Genomic DNA, 9,835 nt, shown 5'->3' on the forward strand with positions numbered 1-9,835 from the left:
AAAACAAAACAAAACAAAACAAAACAAAACAAAACAAAACAAAACAAGACTAGAATGCTTGGCGCAGCTTTTGCTGTCAGGTGGTCCCAGCGGGCTTCTTCAAACTGCCCCTCACCCTGTGTTTTGTATAGCTAAGGAGACAGAGGTTGAGAGAGGCCAAGGGTTCTGCCCGGGGTCACGTATTAGGGTGGGAGCTCCCTGGCCCTGGGGTTCCTGGGCTGGATGAAGGGCTTGTTGCTGCCGTGGAGGGGCGTTTTGCTATGATGGGCCTTCCTACAGGCTTCCAGGCCACCTTTTGGCTGTGTGGCTGGCCCAGCTAGGTCGGCGTGTGCGGTGGGGCCTGGGGAGGGGCTGCTGGTGCAGCATTCACAACAGCATCTCACAGCCAATCTGTTTGCTCAGGGCCTCTGCCTGGCGTCGGGGTCCAGGGACAGAGTGGCAAGGATTCTGCAGTTTTCATCCATCCCCTCCTGAGTGTGAGTTGTGGGTCCCCTGTGACCTGGGGGCTCAGGAAGCCTGCAAAATACTTGTGAAATTGGAAAGGGGCAGCACAATTGGGGGTGGAGCCCTGGGCAGTGAGGGCCAGTGGGGCCCTGCTCTGTCTCGATTAGTCTTGCAGCCTGTATCTCCTCCACTGCACCCCGAGTTTCCCACTCGCTTGTTGAGGGGTTGAGTGGATGCCTGAAGGCCTGACACTGGGCTGCAGGACTGTGCCTTCTTTGTCTCTCACATCCTTGTAAGACTTCCAGGCAACAGTCTGAGCAAACCAAGGAGAGCCCTAGCCCTTTTTCTTACTTCTCTGAGGACAAAATTTGTAGGCCAAGGGGAAACCCAATTACTGTGCCCTTTTGTCTCTTTTGAATTACTTCCTAATCTATCTATTAAAAAACAACCTCAAGCAGGATCCTGAATAAATGGGCTTTAAGCAAGGGAATTATCGATGTGATTCATTCTCCCTCAGGGCAGATGTGCAATTTATCTTTCAGCAAAGCACACAGTGACTTAACAAATTGAGCCTAAGAACAATGGCCATCAGCCCGACCATCCCCAGGAGAAAGAATCAGCATTCTGAGTCAGTGCCGGGGCTCTGACCCCATTAGGGCCTTCTCTGGGGGAGCTCCTATAATGGTGACATCTTAACTAAATTGGGCCCCGAGAGCGGGCAGGCCTGGTAAGGGGGCACAGGGCACAGCCAGGGGCTGAGCAGAGCTGGGCAGGGGACGAACCCCTCCTTCCCTCCTTCCCTCCTTCTCCTGGAGCCAGGAGGGGCTGCGCCTCAGGAGCCTGTGCAGGTTGGCCCAACCTCTCCCATCTCCCTCACTTCACCCCCCCCTCACCCAGTCGCCTTCCAGATTGCTGCCAGGAGGATGCCTCCCCACCCCTGCACACCCCCCCCCCCCCCCCCCCCCTCTGGGTGGGCCCCCCCCTGTTTTTGCATTGCCCTCTGTACAGTTGAGGGGGCTGAAGGGATGGGGGGGCAGGGTGGGGTAGGGGTCAAGGGGTAGCATTCTAGAGGTGGGCACTACGTGGCCCTTGGCCCCATGGCAGCTGCTGCCCTACTCCACACCCCCCGAATCACAGGCTGGAACAGGGCCAGGGACGTGGGACTGAACCCATTTTTCTTTTTTCTTTCCAGAGATGGCAGTAATTGTTCCTCCCCAGCCTGATGTGGGAGAAGGCTGAGTTTTGCTCTGGACTTGTCTGCACACTCCTGGCCTTCGCCCCTCACCCGGGACAGGCCTGGTCAGGTCTGCCAGGCCCCGGGAGCTTTGCTTGCTGGCCCAGGGCCTCACCCAGTGCACGCTGCTCTGCCCTGGGCCCTGCTTTCCTGAGGCCCAGCAGCCAGGGGCCTGTGGTACTACCAGCTGAATTCCAAGTAAACTTTCCCAGAATCACAGAATCTCTTGGAAACGGAACCCCTTGGCAATGCAAAGCATTCTCAGAACCAAGGAATTACAGAAAAATAGAACCTCAAGTTTGGAAAAGATTCTTCAGGTAATCTACCTTCTTTCCAGCACAGTGGCCTCATCTGCCTTCTTGTCTCCTGCTGTCTCCTTGAAAGGAAGCTTGTCCTTGTGGGAGATCTTCCCAGTGCCTCTCTCCTCCCTGGATCCGTGGGTGTCTCCACTTTGCAGTTCCTTTGCAGTTCCCAGCATCTGCGACCTGTGAAACACTAGCAAAAGCAAAGTGTGTGGGATTCTGTGTGGAGGCTGGGAAAAGCCCTGTATTGCTCTCTGTGTCTTTCTTCCTGCAGCATTGATGCAGACAGGTTTGTGTTGAGATGACAGAACCGCGATCAGAGCCACCAGGGTCATCAAGACTTTGTGTAGAGGACAGTGCCCTGGAGACGCCTGAGCTACAGCAGACTTTGCGTGAAGGAGAGATAAACTTGGTGAGATTTGGGGGCCATTTGCTACCCCAGTATAACGTAGCCTGTCCTAGCTGTGGTGTTGTGATTTATAATAAGAAGTATATGTATTTGATCTTCGTCCCTGTTTCTGGCACAGAGTCCCCAAATTCCTTGGAATTTCCTAAGTGGTTTGAGCCCTAAAGATGTCTTTTGTTGTGTTGATGAGGTGACTTTTGGGCCACACCTAGGATTAGGGGCTGGTTGCCAGTGGAGCCAACCTGAATACAGGACTGAGACTTTCAGTCCTATCCTCCAGCCTTCTGGGTGGAGGGAAGGACTTGAGATTGAGGTCAGTCACTAATGGCCAATGATGTAATCAATAAGGCCTATGTAATGAAGCCTCCATAACCGGGCCCCCCCCCCCCCCACGGCAAATGGGGTTCAGAGAGCTTATGAGTTGGTGAACACATGGAGGTTCAGGGAGAGTGGCACTCTTGGAGAGCCTGGTGCCTCTGTACCCCTCCCCCACCCATGCCCTATGCATCTTTTCCATTTGGCTGTTCCTGAGTTATATCCTTTTGTAATAAACAGGTGATCTAGTAAGTAAAATGTTTGAGTTCTGTGAGCCACTCTCCCGGATTAATTGGACACGAAGAGGGGGTCATTGAAACCTCAAATCTATAGCTTGTCAGTCAGAAGCATAGGTGACAACGTGGGGTGGCAGCTGGTGTCTGAAGGTGCGGTGGGCGCAGTCCTGTAGGGCTGAGCCCTACACGTGGAATCCGATCCTGTCTTCGGGTAGATAGTATCAGAATTGAGCAGACTTGCAGGACACCCAACTGGTATCCGAGCATTGTTTGTTCGTGGTAGGGAAAATCTACCCTACTTCGGAAGTGGTACCTAGCCTGTGTTCCAAACTTCCCGGAACAGGAATTCACCATGACCATGGATTTTGGGTTCATTGCTGAGCAGCTGTCAGGTGGAGAATTCCTTTTTCCCCCAAACTGAAATCTGTTTCCTCAAAGCTCCCTGGTTGCCCACCCCAAGTAGGTGAAATCCATCTTGACAGTTTCTTGTAGTCCTTTGGGGCTCTCTTTTCTCCCTATGCCAGTGACTCCCGCTCTTTAATGTGAATCATTTGGAGGGCTTATTAAAGTGTGGTTTCGGGGCGCCTGGGTGGCACAGTCGGTTAAGCGTCCGACTTCAGCCAGGTCACGATCTTGCGGTCAGTGAGTTCGAGCCCCGCGTCGGGCTCTGGGCTGATGGCTCAGAGCCTGGAGCCTGTTTCCGATTCTGTGTCTCCCTCTCTCTCTGCCCCTCCCCCGTTCATGCTCTGTCTCTCTCTGTCCCAAAAATAAATAAAAAACGTTGAAAAAAAAATTAAAAAAAAATAAATAAAGTGTGGTTTCCTGGGCTCCACCCCCAGTTTCTGATTCAGTAGGTTTGGGGCAGGACCTGGGAATTTGCATTTTTAAATTTTTTTAATGCATTTATTTAGACAGAGAGACAGAGCACAAGTGGGGAGGGGCAGAGAGAGAAGGAGACACAGAATCCGAAGCAGGCTCCAGGCTCCGAGCTGTCAGCAACAGAGCCCGACGCAGGGCTCGAACTCACAAACCACAAGATTGTGACCTGAGCCGAAGTCTGATGCTTAACTGACTGAGCCACCCAGGTGCCCCAAGGAATTTGCATTTAAAAAAAAAAATTTTTTTTTCAACGTTTATTTATTTGCACTTTTAATAAATTCCCAGGACTGTTGCTGCTGGTGGTCTGGGGACCACACTTTGAGAATAACTCTCTGGGCCTTCTGTTAGATCTCCCCAGGAGCTTGCCAGCCCATATTGGTCATGGCTGCAGACGTACCCTGCCACACCCTGCAAAATTAGAGCCCTCTACTTTGATCCTCCCCTATTGGGCTGGAATGGTCCGAGCCTGGTTCTGTCCTTTCTTTGAGCTGTGTGACTTCCTGGGCAGGGCTCATGGTATATTCATATCTATGGCCCTCAACCTGACACCAGCCAGTCACAGCAGTCAGTAGGCGCTCAGTGAACACTTACTGAGTGGATGAAATGCATTATATTCACCTCTGAAATCTCTCACTAATCTTCAGGCTCTTTGTACAGAACCCCCCCCCCCCCCCCCCGCCGCCATGGAATTCAAACTGCCCGCCCTGTAGACATTGGGGTCCCTGCCAGCTTATAGGTGTGTTGAAGAGGGAATGGTGGGTAGGGAGTGTGTACCAAGATGTCTTTTAGTAGAAGAATGGAAACATAAACTGTGATCCATCCAGACAATGGAATACTCTTCAACACTAAAAAGACATGAGCTATCAAGTCATGAAAAGACATGGCAGAACCCTAAGTGCATATTATCAAGTGAAAAAAAATCTGAAAAGGCTGTATACTGTATGATTCCAACTCTGTGACATTCTGGAATGGAAAAACCGTGGAGACAGTAAAAAGATCAGTGGTTGCCAGTGTTTGGGATGGAGATGCAATGAATAGGCAAAGCACAGAGGATTTTTAGGGCAGCAAAAATACTGTGTATGATACTGTAATAGTGGATACATGTCATTATACATCTGTCAAAACCCATAGAATGTACAACACCAAGAGTGAACCCTGGACTTTGGGTGGTAATGATGTGTCATCAGTTGTAACCAATGGGTCATTCTGGTGGAGGACATTGGTGGTGGGGAGGCTGTACCTGTCTGTGTGGGGGCAAGGGTGCATGAGAACTCTGCACCTTCCTCTTAATTTTGCTATGAATCTAAGGCTGCTCTAAAAAATAGTCTATGAAAAGAAAGAAGAGGGAGTGTGCCTCATCCTCTCTCCAGAAGCTCTAATCCTAGGGCCTGGTGGGGGATGCCCTAGCTATTCCTGTAAAGTCTCAGCTTGGCAAGCCTGCTCCTGCCGTGGGATCTGCAGATGACTTTCCCCATGCTCACGCAGGCCAATTCTGACCTTGGAGAAGTATTGGGCTGTCTCAACTTTTGCGAACACAGACAGGCTAGCTCATGCTTGGCTGCTTTGCAGATGGTGTGGGCTGTGACTTTCTGGGGGGCCTGCTGGGCCAGATCTTTAGTTTCTCTGTCCCACATCGATGCACTAAGTCTTAGGGCGCCACCTCCTGTATCATGTGCCTTGGTGGGGCTCATGGAAACAAGGCGGTCAAAGCTGAGGACCATGATTCCACTCCTGCTGGGTGCCAGCTCTCAGAGAGCCCTGGATGGGCTGAATGACGAACAGCCTGTCAAACTTGGCTCCTGAGGATGGAAAGCTCTGAGGCTGACTCTGGGGCGTCCCATTCTGTCCCCAGGAGAGTGCTGACCTTGCTGGAAGTTAGTGAAACCCTAACCCAGCTCCATAGTTCTGGAAACCAGGCCCATCGTGGAGGGACCCTTCCAAATTCCAAATGCTTACTTATGATTTGTAGAGAAATAGGCAACCATATCCAGAGGCTTCTCTTTGGTCAGCACTGCTCTCTCAGGTTGGGTTCTCACTGTGGTGGGTGACAGATGCTGACCCCAGGCTCTATGTGTTCAGCTCCAGCTTTGTTCTTTCCTCTCACCCTCCACTTCCTCCTCCTTCTCCTCTCCTTTCTATTTTAAAATGTTTATTCTGAAAACAGTTAAACATGGGAAAATTGAGAGAGTGCTATAATAGACCTCTCATACCTAGTATCTAAATGTAACAGCTATTCACATTTTGCTATATTTGCTTCATCTATGTCTTGCTTAAGTATTTTGTTTGTTTGTTTGTTTGTTTGTTTGTTTTTAAGTATGCTCCATGGCCAGAGTGGAGCTCAATGCAAAGCTTGAGCTCCCAGTCCTGAGATCAAGACCTGAGCTGACATAACAGAAGCTTAACTAACTGAGCCACCGGGTGCCCCTTGCTTAAGTATTTTATTTTTTTTAATGTTTATTTCTGAGAGAGAAGAGAGAGAGAGAGAGAGATGGAGTATGAGCAGAAGAGAGGCAGAGAGAGAGGCAGACACAGAATCTGACACTGGCTCCAGGCTCCGTGCTGTCAACACAGAGCCCGACGCAGGGCTGGAACCCACGAACCGCGAGATCATGACCTGAGCTGAAGTTGGACACTTAACCGACTGAGCCACCCAGGTGCCCCTACTCAAGTATTTTAAAGCAAACTACTGACATGTATCTTGCCCTGAATACATCAGTCAGCATCTCTAAAAAAATAAGAGGAGTTTTCTACATAACCAAAATATCATTGGTGCACCCATAGAAATGAGCAATTCTCTAATATCACCTGACAGTCTGTTTTCAAATTTCTGCAATTGTCACAAAAATGTCTTTTGTGGTTGGTTTGCTTAAACCAGAATTCAAGTGGGTCCACGAGATGCATTAGGTCATTATGTCTCTTGGGTCTCTTTTAAACTGGGACTATACCATCCTTCCTGCAGTATAGACAGGTTGAAGAAACCAGGTCCAGTTGCGCAGATCATACCCAGTCTCCACACCTGTGGTTTCCCAGGCAGGGGTGGCGGGAGAGGGGCCCTGCTTCTTCGCTAGTGGGCCCTGGGAGTCCCTGCAGGCATCTTACTGAGGAGGAGGAGGAACCGGATTGCTCGTGGCTCGAAGTGTTTCTGCTTTGAAGCCCAGAAGCTTGGAGAAGCTGTCCCTCCTTTGGGAGCCACTGTGACAAGCAGAGGGTCTGGGGGGGATGGCCCAGCATGAGAATAAAGGCTTTAAGACACTTATGGTCACAGCAATCCCCTCAGGGAGGGAAGAATCACATAGAGTCTCTGGGAAGGACCCTTTGAAGATGAAGGTCAATGACTCAAAGCTTGTCAGGGCCAGGCGCTCTGGTATCTCTGATCCCTCCGTGAGGGTGGGGCCTGGCCAGGGCCCAGCAGCCTTCTGCCCACACACTGTCCCCTTTGATGGGGTGCTGACCGTGCCCTTCACCTCTCTCAGGGTCCACTCCCCCAGAGCAGCTTTTCTTCTGTCTCCAGTGATGCAGCAGCTGTTGTCATTCACGCACAGCTGCTGTGGCAGCAGCTGTGACGTTGTCCAGAGCCCTTCCCGCTGTCTTGTGCCCTGGTCCTGCCTGTCCCAGCTCTCTGGGTGGCTGCAGGTCTGTGGAGCACATTCACTACAAACAAACAACTTCTGAGAGCAGTGTGGCTCCCTCACCGTGAGAGGCTAGGCATGACCTGCCCAGGTGTAAGTTCAGGAGGAATTTGTAAATCAATTGTGTACATGAGGAGATAGCATTTCCCCCTCATTAGATGGGAAAAATTACTACCCCTCCCTCCCCAAGTTTATTTATTTTGGGAGAGAGAGAGTGGATGCACATTTATTTTGAGAGAGAGAGAGGCAGAGAGAGAATCCCAATGCAGGGTTTGATCCCTCGAATCGTGAGATCATGACCTGAGCCGAAATCAAGAGCTGGATTCTCAACCGACTGAGCCACCCAGGTGCCCTGGGAAAAATTACCTTAAAAGTTGATAATATTGGGGCACCAGGGTGGCTCAGTCCGTTAAACATGTGACTTCGGCTTAGATCATGATCTCACGGTTCATGAGTTTGAGCCCCACAACGGACTCTGTGCTGACGTTTCAGAGCCTGGAGCCTGCTTCAGATTCTGTGTCTCCCTCTGTCTCTGCCCTTCCCCCTCTCATGCACACTGTCTGTCTGTCTCTCTCTCAAAAATAAATAAATAAACATTAAAAAAAAGTTGATCATGTCCATTGTTGCCAAGGGTGTGGGGAACAGTCTCTTGTTCTCTTGGTAGAATATAAATTGTTTTGGAAAATAAATTAGCAATATCTATCAATAATGAAAATGTACATGGTTTTTCATTCATTCTTTCCTTCAACAAATGTTTGTTGAGTCCCTACTATGAGCCAGACACTATTCCAGGTGTTGGGAATATAGCAGTAAATCAGACACATGAAGTGTCTCCTACCATGAAACTTATATTTTGGTGGGAAAAACAGATAATACACAAATAAGTCCACACTGTAATTAATAGTGAGTGGCTTTGAGTAAAAATAGGAGGGCAAGGAGATTGAATGTGGGTGAGTTGTGGCTCTTTCAATCCTTTGGCCCAGGAATTCCATTCCTAGGAAACACAGAAATGCTTACACTTGTACACAAAGAGATACAAGCACAAATGTTCATAAAACAAGAAATTGGAAACACCTAAATGCCTAATAATAGAGAAGATGCTACATGAATTGTCCAACCACACAAACGGATCATCTGCAGCCACTGAAAGAATGAGACAGCTCCATGTGGACTGAAGACAGATCGTTAAGCATAAGCCGGATGTTATGAATGATATACATAGTAGGACCCATGTCAGTAAAATAACGCATATGTTTGTGAATGCGTAGAAAAAAGGTCTATTATAAAATAGGTCTAAAATAAAATTCCTTGGGGTAAGGAAAACCAAAACACAATGATCAGAAATAGATACTCCACATCACAGCACAGATGCCTTTCCAAGGGATTTTGAGATCCCAGTCGAGGAAGTGAAATGGCTCCTCAGGTTTGTCAAATCGACTCTGACCTGCAGCTTTTGATCCTGAGGGAGAAAGGGAAGTGAAATGAGCATTTGCTCCCAAATCCAAAACTCCCAGCAGCCTCTGCTGGCCCCAAATCACAGAGTTAAGAGGTCAGAAAAGGGGCAGGAAGAGAGGGTCCTGCTTCTACTGAACAGGGTGCAGGGCCACGAGTTCCACGTGGTCTCTGTAGGGGAGGAGTTTCCACCACCATCTAGAGGTGAGGAAACTGAGGTGCAGGAAGTTAAGCGGCTCGGCCAGGGTCACAGAGCAGCTGGGCAAAAGGTGGGGTTTGAAGGTACATCTGCTGAGGTTCAGAGTCTGGTGTCGACGGTGATGGTCTGGGCCACTCTTCGATGACCCCTCCCTGCAATAAGGGCACAGCTGTGGGCAAGTCCCTCTCCTGCTCTGATGGGAAATGAGGACCCTCCGATCAAGCCGGTTGTGGCCCGTCCCTAAGCCCAGCGCCAAAGGAGGCCACCACCTTCTGGGCCCCTACGTCCTGTCCCCTGGGAAATCAGGCACCTGTACTTGCTACATCCTGCAGCCACTGTTGTGGTCACAGCTGCGAAATGGTAGTGATAGCGGTAACAGCAATAGTTAACATGGAACCGTAAACGTAGCTCCTACAATGCGAGGCATTGCTCTAAGTGCTTTGCAAACATTCGTTCACCCAACCCTTTTTTAGTTGGCATCATCCCCCTTCTCCAGATGACAAAACTGAGGCACGAAGCATCTAACAACAGACCTAAAGTCACACAGCCTAAAAGGGAGAGACCGGATCTAATTTCTAGTAATCTTCAGAGCCCATGCTCTTGACTTCTCTTGTACTGACTCCTCCAAAGCTAGTTAACACATGTATCCTTATTGTGTGCCGGGCATTGTAAGTACCTTAAGTATATTAACATATTAGTTTTTCTGAGACAATCTTAAGAGATAGGTTCTATTAAGTAT

The 9,835-nt window shown here is 49.5% G+C and overlaps 1 long non-coding RNA gene across 1 annotated transcript in view; it reads left to right on the top strand.

Annotated features, from left to right (window-relative positions):
* LOC121044173 (uncharacterized) overlaps nucleotides 1–3,498 on the top strand; it is a 20,607-nt gene extending 17,109 nt beyond the window's left edge. The window contains exons 2-3 of the long non-coding RNA XR_005797180.1: nucleotides 1,637–1,995; nucleotides 2,255–3,498. This is a non-coding gene — a long non-coding RNA (uncharacterized LOC121044173). The remainder of the gene's footprint in view (nucleotides 1–1,636; nucleotides 1,996–2,254) is intronic.
* Nucleotides 3,499–9,835: the final 6,337 nt, after the last annotated feature.

Source organism: Herpailurus yagouaroundi, unplaced genomic scaffold, assembly GCF_014898765.1.
Source record: "Herpailurus yagouaroundi ecotype Mexico unplaced genomic scaffold, PumYag 188, whole genome shotgun sequence".
Lineage (NCBI taxonomy): Eukaryota > Metazoa > Chordata > Mammalia > Carnivora > Felidae > Herpailurus > Herpailurus yagouaroundi.